The following is a 14,257-nucleotide window of genomic DNA, read 5'->3' as shown; positions in this document are numbered from 1 at the left end:
GTCTTGGCGGTTGATGGGGGGGGTTTTGGTTTGAAGATGCGCCTGACGTGTGAATGCCTGCTACGTTGTGAGTCTGGCGCCTTGTACTGTCACTGCTTTGCCTTGATTATTCAGCAGTAATTGATCCACCTTCATGCCTAGGAGTGCAATGAGGTACTTGTCGTTGAAGGACAGACCAATGATTGCCTCAAAGTCGTCCATTGGGACCACTATGAAGTCAAGGCGATATGTGAATTCACCCATCTCGATCCTGACTTGACGGGCTGCCTTTACATTGCTATCCTTTCCTTGGGCAAACTTGACTGTAGTTTCATTGACGGTGGTGAGGCGTAGGCCCAGGTGAGCGGCGCACTGCGGGGATAGAAAGTTGTGTGTAGCGCCTGAGTCTACCATGATCCATTGTTGCTGGGCCCCAATTGTTGCCTGGACATATAAGTTCTGAATGTCCGTGATAGCTGCTGCCATGCATTGAGGGTGGAGGGATACTGCTCCAATCCGAAGTTGTTGGTCAGCAGTAGGGTCATCCATTTCTTCGATTCTTCTTTGGGGGGGGGGAGGGTGGTTCTTCGATTTGGATGGTGTTGGCTCTGCTAGATGATGATGAGGCATGATTGCGCTTGCGCACACAAGCGTAGTTGGGGCCGTGAGCAATTCGGCAGTCACTGCACCAGATGCGATCGTGGTGCGGATTGTTATTATTGCCGTGGTAAGTGTTGGGGGCAAAACTGGTGGACATGGTGCTGTAAGAGTTGCTCGCAAAAGAGCTGCGTGGGATTAAGGCGCCATTTCCGCGGCCTAATCTAGGGTTGGCATTGGGTGGTGTTGGGCGGGGAACATTGCTTCTGTTATTGTGTACAAATCCGCGGCCTTGCCCGGCGGGTGGGTTAGGCCGGTAGTTGGGGGCAAAATTGTTGGGGCGAGGGTTATTTGGAGGCAAACCTGGTGTGGGGTTTGTGTCGCGTAGCTTTTCTGCCATATTGGCGGCCACTTCCCAGGTGTTGGGATTCTGCTTTTCGACCTCTCGACGGGCCAAGGGCTTAAGGCCGTACAGGAAACCATGTAGCCTGTCTGCTGTGTGCATTAGTGGGAGTTGAAGCATCAGTCGGCGGTACTTGACAACGTAGTCTGATATGTGGCCGTCTTGGCACAGATCGTGCCACGAGTCTCTGACTTTGTTGCCCTCATTCTCTGGGACAAAGTAGCTGAGCATGTCTCTTTGTAGGCCCTCCCAGTCCTCCCAGCGCTTTGATTGCTGTTCAGTGAGGAACCATACATAGGCGTCGTCGGCCAGAAAGGTTTTGGCCACTTGCACCCATCTGCGTCTGCCTATGTTGTTCCACTGCATGTAGTCTTCTACCTCGCTGAACCACTTATTGAGTTCCAGTGAGGTGCGGTGGCCTTTGTATTTCTCTTGGGGACTGGGTTTGAATTTTCCCAGTCTGTTTTCATCTTCTAGATTTCTGTCAAGGCTATAGTAACGTCTTTCACTTTGATCATCTTGATAGTCTTCGGCTTCGGGCCGCGGTCATCTTTGTGTGTTACGCCGCGTGTTGACATTCCTGGTGCCTGGGCGGTCTTCGTATCGCTGGCCCAGCTGTGTTTGAATCAGGTCGCCTAGGTTAGCCGACATCAAGTTGATCTGTTGTTCTACGGAGGCCATGATGCGTGCCTCCAGTCTCCTTTCTATTGTGTCCTGGGCATCTTGTCGTGCCTTCGTTTCCTTCTTCTTCTTCTCCTTCTTATTCAAATCAGGCTCGGTTCTGTATCCGTCATCATATTCTTGATCTCCAGCCATTTCTGTACTTTTGTGGCTGAAACCGAAAAGAAAAACTCAAAAATGTCGAAAATTGAAAAACTGCGAGAAAACGGCTTGAAAACGTTGAAAAACTATGAAACAGCGCAAAACGGGGTCCAAAACGACGAAAACCGTGAAAAACAGCTCAAAAACGATGACAACCGGTCCCAAACGGTGTAAGACGGGGCAAAACAAGGTAAAACATTGAAAAACGGTGAAGAACGTGGAGAAACGGGGCAAAACGGCAAGGAACGCGGGTCAAACGAGGCAAAACGGCGAAAAACGGTGGGAAACGTGGAGAAAACGCAAGGGACGGGGCAAAACGGGCCAAGAACGCGGAGAACGCGGATCAAACGAGGCAAAATGGCGAAAAATGGTGGGGAACGTGGAGAAAACGCAAGGGACGGGGCAAAACGGGGCAATCACGCAAGGGACGTGGTGAAACGGGGCAAAACGGGGCAACACGGGCCGAGAACGCGGAGAAAACGTGGAAAAACGAGGCAGACGGGCAGAAAACGTGGTGACAACCACGGGCCACGGGCCGACGTCGGGTCGGCGGGGACTCGAGTCGAAGCTCTGATACCACGTGTGACGCCCTCGTTCGGGGCGTCGCGGAAAAGGGGCCGCGTCGGCTCACCTGCGATGCAAACGGGACCTGCAGGCAAGCAAACGCATACACAAGAACGCAACTTGAAAACTGAACGCAAGAGGGACACGAGAGTGAGGGACGCGAACGAATGATCAATATCATAAGAAAGTGTCGAATACAAGGGACGCAAGTAATCACATGAAAACGGGGCTGGCAAGTTGGGGGAAGTGGCACATACTTCCTTTATAAGGGGTCAAGGAAGAAACTACCTCTTCTACTACAACAACCAGTTCAGCTGCATTCATTCAGTTTTAGTGACTACTGAGTGCTCACACAGTCACTATGCATAAGTACAAGTTTCAACCCTTGAAATTTTATTTTATTTTTTCGACCCTTGAAATTTTTCTGCACTTGGAAGTTTGGAGATTCAAAGCAAAAGAAGCCAAGGTAGCCCTGACAATTCATTATAAGAGATCGCTTAAATTTTGACGTCAATGGCGGGTGTCAGTATATGTTTAGGTAAATTTGGAGGGAGATTAAGTTTTTTTAAAAATAATTTTCAAATTTTCGACGCGTATAACAATGCACATATCGGCGTGCAAGTTGATGTCTATGTCGATGTGTATACCGGCACCTATACCGGCAAATTCTACAAAAACAGAACCGTGGGTTTCTCCTACACATTTCTCTCCTTTCTTCTCTTCCTCTCTTGCCCTCCTTCTCCTCACTTGCTGCTGCAGATCTGCTGCCTCACGACTTATCGGAGTTGAGATTTTCACTCGTAGGCTGCTCCCCATCAGAAAGGTAAGCTTCTTTTCAAGTTTCTTTGTAGATTTGTTTTCTTTTGTGTGTGTGTGTGTGTGTGTGTGTGTGTGTGTGTGTTTGCACGTTTGAGGACATTTTTTCAATTGTTTCTTGCTCAAACAGATCGCATGTGAGTGCTCTAACATTCTTTTTTGTTGCATACACACATACACACACATTCACATAAACATGCACGCAAGCAAATAAAAATGCACACTAAACAATATAAACACACTATATACAACACACACACATTTTTCAATTCAATTTTTTATAAAAATTATTATTTTATAAATAATATTAATTAAAAATCATCATTAACAAAGAAAGATAACGACATTTTATTATTGAAAGAAATATTTATTTTATTTTATAATTAGTTTTGTTATTTTGTTTAAATAAAGTAAAAAAGTAAAAAATTATCTTGTTATTTTTGTAATTGTGACTTATCGTAAGCTATTCGCTTAATTAGCTTTAGTCCTTTAACACTAACTGTTTAAGTAATAAGTCGTTTCATCGCTTAGGACGGGTCCGCATTTAGATCGATGAAGGTTAGCTGCTCAATTAGAGCACCTAGCTGCTTACGTATTGAATCGTTTAGCCGAGCCCGCTTAGTCCTACACGCGGTTCGGTTAGTTTTGTTATTAGTCACTTAGCGACTTAGAGCTTGTCGTGTAGGTTTAATCGGTATTCAAACAATTTATTATTAGGGCTTGCCGCTTAAAGGTAACCGCTTAGGTATTTAGTCGCTTACCGCTCAGGACGGACTACTCCGTATTTTAGGCCGTTGAAAACTACACGCTTATTGTTAGCAGCAAAAGGATTTCGACAAACGAAGTAAAATAACACAGAGACTTCAAAAACACAAACAGATTTCAAAAACAGACTTGAGTCAAACCCTAATATATAGGCATTGATCAGTAAAGGCGAGATTATTACCCGATGGTCCTGATCTCCGTGTATCTCTAGACCCAGATGTGTAGAGATCGAGCATAGCTAGAGAATGTGAGGTTGTTAGAGCTAGCGGCAAATGGTAGAAAAATCGCAAACAGACTTCAGAAACGCAACAGTCTTCAGAAGTGACTTGTGTACTTCAAAAATGCAAACGGACTTCGTAAATAACGCAATCGGACTTCAATAGCGCACACAGACTTCAAAAACGCAAACAAATTTCAAAAAAGACTTATGTCAAATCCTAATATATAGGCATTGACCAATAAATTATTACCCGGTGGTCCTCATCTCCGTGCACCTCTAGACCGAGGTGTGCAGGGATCGGATATGGCTAGAGAATGTAAGGTTGTTAGAGCTGGCAAAAAATAGTAGAAAAACCACACACGGACTTCAGAAACACAATTGTCTTCAGAAGTGACTTGTGTACTTCAAAAACGCAAAAAGACTTTGACAAACGAAGTAAAATAACGCAATCGAACTTCAATAGTGCACACAAACTTCAAAAACGTAAACAGAATTAAAAAACAGACGTATGTCAAACACTAATGTATATAAGTTGACCAATAAAAACGAGATTATTACTGGGTGGTCCTAATCTCCGTGCACCTCTAGATCGAAGTATGGGGATCGGGCATGGCTAGAGAATGTGAGGTTGTTAGAGCTAGCAGCAAATGGTAGAAAAACCGTAAATGGACTTCAAAAACACAACAATCTACATAAATGACTTGTGTACTTCAAAACGCAGGCAGACTTTGACAAACAAAGTAAAATAACGCAATCAGACTTCAATAGTACACACACACTTCAAAAATCGTAATATATAGTCATTGACCAATAAAGACGAGATTATTACCCTGTGGTCTTGATCACCGAGGTGTGCGAGGATCGGACATGGCTAGAGAACATGTGAGGTTGTCATGTATTGTCATGTAGTTAGTGGTGTGTACTTATAACAAGAGTGATTTATTTATTTGTTGCATCATTGATAGATAAAGTATGAAGATAGGATGGTGTGTCCTTGTGCACATTGCGAGCATCAGATCTTTCGAAAACAAAAAATCTGCGACGGTCTCTTTCATATAGAGCAACTACAAGACCCTAGTTATCGATCTCATGGTGCAGAGGCTATAGATCAACCTTTGCAAGTAGATATTGCTCCAACTTCATCCTAGAGAAGACGATTTTCAAACGAACAGCCATCGACTGAGTCCATCCCACCATCACCCGATTCCACATTTCAAAAAGTAGAGATGAACCAGATCTTAGACATGTTCATTGACATGGATCCCATCATTGAAAACCTAGAAGGCGACAACATTCAAGGCAATGTCAGGACACCTGCAAGGCCGAACTAGACAAGGGCAGGTCCGGGCTAGGCAGTGTGGAAAGGGATTCCAACTAGGGCTCTCAGGTTCTAGTTCCCCTTGTCTTACATTGGTATCAAGAGCAAGGTTCCTTTTTTGGGGAAAGGCACAGCCGTGGAGGAGGGGAGCCACACAATTGTGCATGCTTCGGTGCATGTCGAGGTCAAGGGGGCGTGGAGCATCCCTCCTGTGAGGAGGATGACAAGGCAAGAGCCGTGGGCAATCCCCCTTGCACAGAGGATCCGTCGAGGCGGACTTGCACAAAACGCATCGTTTGCGGGCTCTACGGCTGCACGCCGAGCAGGGTGGGACTTCACGTCATTTGGCCGGAGCCCCTACCTCAACGCGTTGAGCTCCATGGCGATGGCAACTACCTGCGCGCTACGTTAAGTGGCCATAGCCGACTGTTTGAGTCTTTTTTCCCACTTGAGGGCGCCCAACCCCCTTACGGGTTAGTGGCCATACACAAAACTTAAAAGATAAGAGGCGGTATCCACATTGGGGTACCCCACCCCCTACTCCACGTGCGGGTTCGGCAAGGTCGGAAGGTGCGGCATAGCATCGACGAAGCTGGCACAAATTTCGACACAAATTTTCTGCGTATAACGCAGAAACTCAGATATTTCAAGAACACCAATTCGACAGAGTTCAAGTACAATTTTTTGGTAAAACCAATTACTGCTTTCAAGTCTAATTGATTCGGCTATCAAGAACTTGTGGAATTCCATATACGGCAAACAATCCGAATCACTCTCCACCGAGATACTCTCGATTTTGACAGAATTAGCAAAGCTCATTATACTTTGCGAGTGCTCTCAATATCAGGTATTTTTTCTGATTACTCCTTGCACCGCACTGTGTCTCCATGGATTCGGATATCAATATGACATTTGATTTTGAGCAAAGTATGCCTCATCCTGCCAATGATGGCCCGCGGCCGGATCCTCTCAAGGAGAGTACCCGCAACTCTACGGCAGGTGATGATACTTACGAATTGCTCGATATTCAAGAATTTCGTGCACTTCAGACATGCATGACAGTCATGGATGAAAATTTTAAAGTTTTAAATGAAAATGTTACTAAACTATCCACATCAGTAATTCAATTAATGCATCAGCAATCCAAGACTCCTACTGACACGCACATGCATGAGCACGTTGCTACACAAGGGCAAGGCACTTCTACTCTAGGGCAAGGCCCAAATGCGGATACGTTGCATACTCTCACTGCAAAAGAGGTGGATGAACTGTTGAAAAACACCAAACCATCAATTTTTAAGGGAGAAGACTGAGACCGCAATAAGGATGCAGTGAATATCTTTCTCAGTAAGTGGGATGGAATTCATGCCTTAGGGCGTACTCCGGACACAGTCAGAGCTCCACAAACGAGCTTAACTCTGGAAGGCAAGGCCTACGAATGGTGGATGTCTCTCAAGGAGAAGAACATCATACCATAGAGTTAGGCAGCTTTTGAAGCAATGTTTAGCAAGGAAGTTTTGCCTACAAACGAGGCCAATCGAAATTGGATGGCTTGAAAAACATGTTCCATGCGCCAATACCCATCACTACTTGAATATATCTCTCACTATCGGGATGTTATCCTCAAGTTGGAAGGTTTATATACCTTTCAACAAGTACGGGGGTTCGTACGAGGTCTGACACAGGAGCTTAAGAAGTATGTCAAGACCCAAAACCTTAAAACACGTGAGGAAGCCATAGTGAAAGCACATATTTATGATGATCCAGATGACAAGAAAACAATAATAGTCACGTGTCTGTTAATATACATGGTAATACACGCACTCAGTATGGGCACATTAAAAGAAAATTTATAGTTGCCAATTCGGATGCATCTAAAAAACCCAAGGGGTCCAAGGGTCCTCTCTCTCCTGAGGACTTTGATAAAGCCAAGAAATAAACATTATGTTTTCAATGTGTTTAGGAAGAGGTCATGGCAAAAAGGATTGTCCCAAGGGGAAATCTTCTGCTCAGGTCAAGGAGAAAGAAGTGCACACGGTGCAACTGCTACCTCTTGAGTCTTCCTCACAATTCTCTACAGTGGAAGTAACACACATTGAGGTGGTGCATGAATGTTGTCTCATAGCTTCCATGTGGCAACCAACCTTCGGACCACATGAGTTAGTACATATGCACGGATATCTGCAAGGGCACAAGGTGCGCATCTTGGTAGATGACGGTGCTACTCACAATTTCATCAATTACGGATTGGTGAAAAAACTCAAATTGCCTCAAACTCCAAGTACCCACTGCTACTGATAGCCGTTTTTTGGCTCTCCATAATTGCCATAGTAAGTTACTCCACCCTACCAAATTCACCCAAATGCTATGGCTATCCCTACCATTTCACTATATATAGGTGCGTGTGAGTTAGGGGACTTTTCCCATATCTCCTTACTGAAATAAAAAACCCTCAATTAGCTAGTCATTGGGCTAGTTGAGCCAAAAAAATAAAAAATATAAGTATATTATGGCCCATGCATATGTAAATATTTCTTTGTATATGGGGCCTAAATAAAAGATTTTTTCATAATTATTTTGGTATTTATTTAAATATTTTTACCTAGGTGTGTGTTATTTATGCTCTGTACATTGCTTCACCATTACCACAATTTTTCTTACCATTTTTCATATTCTTTATTCCATATAGAAATATTTTCATGTAAGCTTCTCTTATATTTGGTGTAACTCCACCCCAACAAAAATCCAAAAAAACTAGTTTTATTTATGTGTATATTTTTTCACTATTGTGATTTTTCCCTTCCTACATCTATTTTGTTTTTGTTTTTTTTTTAATACCAAAAATATTTATCTTTTTATGGTAGCCTCATAATGAGAGAGATTTCTTTTGACCCCTTTATATTTTTTCCACTTATATTATTTATATTTGACATGTACATATTTTTTAGACCTTTCAATATTTGATTTTCTTAGTTGTACTATTCACTTATATCATAATCTCAACTATATCTTCAATTATAGACCTACCAAATAAAGTCAAGGGTAGGTGGCATGCATACATGCACTATGGAGGGCTCACTCTTGGAGGTATTCAAAAGAATCATCCAAAGAAGGACCCCACAAGGACCTTGTGTAGTGAAAAAAAACGGTCGGTTTTGCTGAATTTTTAAAGTTCACTTGCTCTCCGAATTTGAAAAGGTGATACAAACAAAAGTTGTAGCTCGTGGGCTGAACTTTTGCCTCAAATTTTTTCATATTTTTTTGAGCTACGAGCTGTGAGCTATGATTTTATTAGTGGACCCCAGTTTTCCCATGCTATGCAGCCACACTCTCTCTTCCACTTTATCACTTTCCTCTTTCACACACACTTCTCCACTCATCATCCCCACCTCTCTCACCACTCCTCTCTGCACCCTACTCACCTTCTCCTCAACCTTGAAGAATAAGAGAAACCATGGTGAACTCATACCTCCCACACACAATTCCATTCCAAAATTGACCACCTAGTCTCATTTTTCCTCCTCCAAATTACCCATATCTTTCAAAAAAACCACAAAATTCAGCCTCTTCTCTTAAAAGACAGCATCATGGTGGTTGATTACTCAGCTTCAATTACCTTGTCTCTCAAGGAAGGTCAAGAGTGGAGAAAAAATGTATCGTCAAAGCTAGTGGACCGTCAACAAGCGTCAAAATTGGCCCTACTCAAGACACTTGGAGCATCAACCTTGTAAGAAATCCACCTTTTCTTACCTCTTAAGAGTTTTTCTTCTTTATTTGTATCCTACATGGATACTCCCATTGTAAATATCCAATTCCATTTGTAAATTAATACTAACTCTACTAACACTAACCCACTATGAAAAGTCCTATCACCTCCATTTCTCTCCTCTCTCTTTCCCCACCAACTTCTTGATAATTCCAAGCAAAAGAAATTAGATAAATTGCTGAAAATCTAACCCAACCATGGTTAGAGGAGTAACCCTAGCCTTCAAAATTGCTATAAAAGGAGGGTGTAGCTAGCACAAAAAGGGGGAGCCATAAGCAAGAGCACTATGCTATAGCTTGAGAAGCCAAGCTCAACTTCTCTAGAAGGAGCTCTTGAGTGGAAGCTCATTGTCTTATGCATGTGCATGTGTTGTAATAGGGGATTAGCAAGGGAACTCTATGCCATTGTAAGAGAGAGAGTGATCATTCAATTGAGAGTAGGAAATCTATCATTTCTCCTACTAGTGTAAGCCCAACATTTGCTGAATCAAGGAGGGTGGATTTGGACTAAGCTTGGATACTTTGTCTCCCTTCCAACGTGAAGTAATGGACAACAATGATGCGTAAGTAGCTTGGTGTTTTTTGTTAAGTTCTTGATAGCTTGTCTCTGGTGTTGTCATCAATCTAGCCATAAATCCCACATACTGTAAGAGGGCGACAGGGTGGAGAGGACTCCCCTGGCCTTTAGACAGTGATTGGGGTGGCTTTTCTTGTGATGTGTTGTGGTGAAATTTACACAAGCTATGTTGAACAAATACTAATCTCACTTTGATTTGTCATGACAGATTTGTAAGAAGGTATTAATGCAACAAGCACCCCCTCCCCCTTTCTCTCTCCTTCTTAAATATATAGTTGTGTTTGCTTGATCATTGCCGATACGTTTCAAAGCAGCCCAAGCACTATCTCTCTCTCTCTCTCTCTCTCTCTCTCTCTCTCTCTCTCTCTCTCTCTCTCTCTCTCTCTCTCGTGTTTTAGTGTGTGAGAGTGTTCCATTGGTGTTAGGGTTAGTGTAAATTCCTTGCTTGTTTGTGGGTTGCTCTAACGATTCTCCTCTTTTGCGTCCTAGTTCGCTCTTAAACTAGGTGGTGCCCCTTGTGTAGTTGGGATTTGGCTGTGGGTTTGTTGTTTTGGTTTGTGATTGTGTTGTGCCCCAGCCCCATTGAGCAGCACGGGAGCCTTGAAGGGTGTCTAGAGGTTGCTCTTCTTGTTGCCCGCCCCGGATCGCCTCACTACAAGGTAGCAATGATGAATGGCCATGATATTGAAATCTGGCATACTCAATGCCGAGCTGTTCCATTGGAAGTGCAAGGGTACTCCGCATGTTTGGATTTTCAGGTTATGAACATGGAAAGGGCTGATGTGGTTCTTGGTAGGGAGTGGTTGCATAGCCTAGGGCCATCACTGATGCGTAGCTATGATCACATCAGCTTGATGTTTGAATCCTATGGCGCACATGTGTTGTTGTTAGGAGAAAAAGATATACCTTCATCACCGCTGATTTGTACCTCTGAGCTTATGCAGCTCATTTCTGATAATGAAATAGATTAGGTTTTCTTGTGTTACTCACTGTCTCATTTTCTTTCTAGCATTAAGTCTGTTGAACATTCCTCAACGCTGCATGCTTCTCTCTCCTCTATTCCACCAATTGCTAATTCTAAACAAGCAAACGTGACTAGTCAATTACAAAAATAATTAAAGGAATTTGAAGATGTATTTCCTAATGATTTTCCATCAGGATTACCATCGACACGATCAATATAACATAGCATTGACGTGGCTGTAGGCTGTAAACTTATTAGTAAAACACCTTATCGTATGAGTATTCAGAAGCTGCTGAGGTGGAACGTTAGCTTGCTGACTATCTTAGCATAGGGTTTATACAACCCAGTTCTTCACCATGGGCTTCGCCTATCCTCTTAGTGAAGGAAAAAGACAGTAGTATGCGCGTGTGCGTAGACTACCATGGCTTAAATGCGGTTACAGTTAAGAAAAAATACCCATTGCCCAGAGTAGATGAGTTGTTTAATAAGCTCACTCATGCTCGCATTTTTACGAAAATAGACTTGCGATCAGGATATCACCAAGTCCGTATTCGACTTGCCGGTATACCCAAAACTGCTTTCCGAACACGATTTGGACACTATGAGTTCTTGGTGATGCCCTTTGGGTTAGCCAATGCACCCGCAACATTCATGACACTTATGGATAGTGTTTTGAAGCCATATTTGTACAAATTTGTCATTGTTTTCCTCGATGACATCCTAGTCTATAGTGCTTCTGAAGAACAACACTTACAATATCTCAGGCAGGTGTTTGAGTTGTTATGCACAAAAAAATTATATGCCAAGGAATCTAAATGTGATTTTCTAAAAGACAAAATTCATTATTTAGGGCATGTTATTTCAGCTAATGGGCTATATATGGATCAAACCAAAGTGGATACCATCCGAAAATGGCCTTCTCCTAAAAGTCTAGAAGAATTACAGATTTTTTAAGGATTTGTAGGTTTTTACTGAAGGTTCGTTAAAAACTATGCTCAAATTGTTGTTCCCATGACGGATCAACTAAAAGGCAAAGGTAAAGCTTTTCATTGAGGATCCGCCCAACAACACAGTTTTGATGCGCTCAAGGATGCATTAGCTACAGCTCCTATATTGGCTATTGTAGATCCTTTGAAACCATTCATTTTGGAAACGGATGCCAGTGACCGTGCTATTGGAGCAGTCCTGTTACAAAACGGATGGCCGATTGCATTTGAAAGCAAGAAGCTTGATGCAGATCAGCAGAACTACTCTGCTTACGAACGCGAACTCTATGCAATAGTGTCTGCCTTTAAAAACATGGCGGCATTATCTGTATGGTGCTCAGTTTGAGATTGTGTTTGACCATGAAAGCATCAAATGGTTTACACAACAAATGGATTTGAAGGGTAGAAAAGCCAGGTGGGTCGAGATTCTTCAAGAATATAACGCCAAACTAAGGTATCGCAAAGGCCGGTACAATGTAGTGGCGGACGCTCTAAGTCGCATGCCAGAGATCAATTCGCTCTTGTTCACGGAACTTCATAGTGAATTTTTAGATTCTCTCAAAGGAAAATATGAGCATGATGACACATATTCCAAAGTGTGGACCCATGTTTAAAAGAGGAATCCTTCTCACTCCAACGATGGTAGTGTACAGTTGACCTCCACACCTAGTTCTCCTTTATCAAGTGATGAACTATAGCGATGGAAGCATTTCATCATCGACAATCGGTACCTACTCCATAAGGGGAGAGTTTGTGTATCGACGGACATAGAAATTCGATGCCAAATTCTTTATGAATGTCATGATAGTCCAAGTATAGGGCACCCGGGGATTAGAAAAACTTATGCTCTCGTACGACGATAGTTTTACTGGCCAGGTATACATGGCTTTGTTCAGGCTTATGTCTTGCATTGCCAAAAAATGTCAAGCTAACAAAGCAGAGCGCCTGAAAGCAGGAGGACTCTTACATCCTTTGGAGATTCTCAATGGAAAATGGGAAAGCATCTATATGGATTATTGTGGGTTTACCAACCACTGTACGAGGTCATGACTTGGTATGGGTGGTCGTAGATAGGTTGACTAAACTATGTAAGTTTATTCCGACCAAATCAATGGTTAAGACACCAGAACTAGACAAGTTATTTGTGGACAATCTATACAAACTATATGGTTTGCCAAGTAACATTGTCAGTGACCGTGATCCTAAGTTTAACAGCCACTTTTGGAGAGCGGTGTTTAAACAATTGGGTACACAACTGAATCTTAGTACAACGATCATCCAGAAACAGATGGTCAGACGGAATGAGTTAACCATGTGCTAGAGGATATGCTAAGAGCATACGTCAGCAAAAAACAGTCAAACTGGGAAGAAGAATACTTACCTATTCTCGAGTTTGCCTACAACAGTGCTAAGCATGTCACAACAGGCTTTAGTCCTTTCATGCTCATGTATGGGTTTCAACCTAGGTCACCAGTTTTACGGTGGGGTTGGCAACCGAAAAACTCCAACATGTTAAGGATTTTCTCCAAGACCACATTGATATGTTGAAACTTGCTCGTCAGAATGTGTGACAAGCACATGATCGGTATAAGAAGTACGCTGATGAGAACCTTTGGTAAGTTACCTTCGAAGAAGGGGAGGAAGTATTTTTACGTGTTCCAGAACATTCAGAAAGTCTAAGAACTGGGCCAACACCTAAATTATCTCCCCGATATTGTGGGCCTTTCAAAATACTCAAGCGAGTAGGTGATCGTGCCTACAAATTATTACTACCTTCACATTCTCGCATTCACCCGATGTTTCATGTAAGCTGTTTACATAAGTGGTTACATGGGGATGACAATGTCATTGACCAACAGGTTTTGGTTGATTTCATTGAACCTCCTACCTTACCGCATGAACTTGAACGTGTTCTCGATTATCATGAGTTGCGTACACGTCATCACGTACGTCAACAAGCCTTAATCAAGTGGTAAGACCGACCTCAGGAAGGTGCCACTTGGGAAAACATTAGTGTTCTTAAGAAGAAGTTCCCCACTTTTGTTTCGAGGATGAAAACTCTTCTTAAGAGGGGAGTAATGTCAGGAGACCGGCAAGGCCGGACTAGACAAGGGTAGGGCCGGGCTAGGCAGTGTGGAAAGGGAGTCCAACTAGGGCAAAGGGCCAGGGGCTATGCTATATAGTGGGTGGTTGGGTGGTGGACTCTCAGGTTCTAGTTCCCCTTGTCTTACAGGAAACACTGCGAACCAACGTCCTCAGTCATCCCGTCCATATCGACGGCATGATAGCAACTATAAAGAGGGCAAGATGATGCAAACTCTTGCACGTATGCCGCTTTACAATGGTGCAAAAATCTCAGTTCTCTGTAATGCATTGGCAATGCTTAATTTGTAGTCTGTTTATGGGTGGTCTGATGTCTCCGTCACATAGCTTTTTAGGTAAATACATTGTATCCTTACTGCTCAATTATATGATCGTTGT

This window comes from Adiantum capillus-veneris, chromosome 12 (genome assembly GCF_014529385.1).
Source record: "Adiantum capillus-veneris isolate H3 chromosome 12, ASM1452938v2, whole genome shotgun sequence".
Classification (NCBI taxonomy): domain Eukaryota; kingdom Viridiplantae; phylum Streptophyta; class Polypodiopsida; order Polypodiales; family Pteridaceae; genus Adiantum; species Adiantum capillus-veneris.
Note: the sequence above shows the minus strand (reverse complement) of the source record.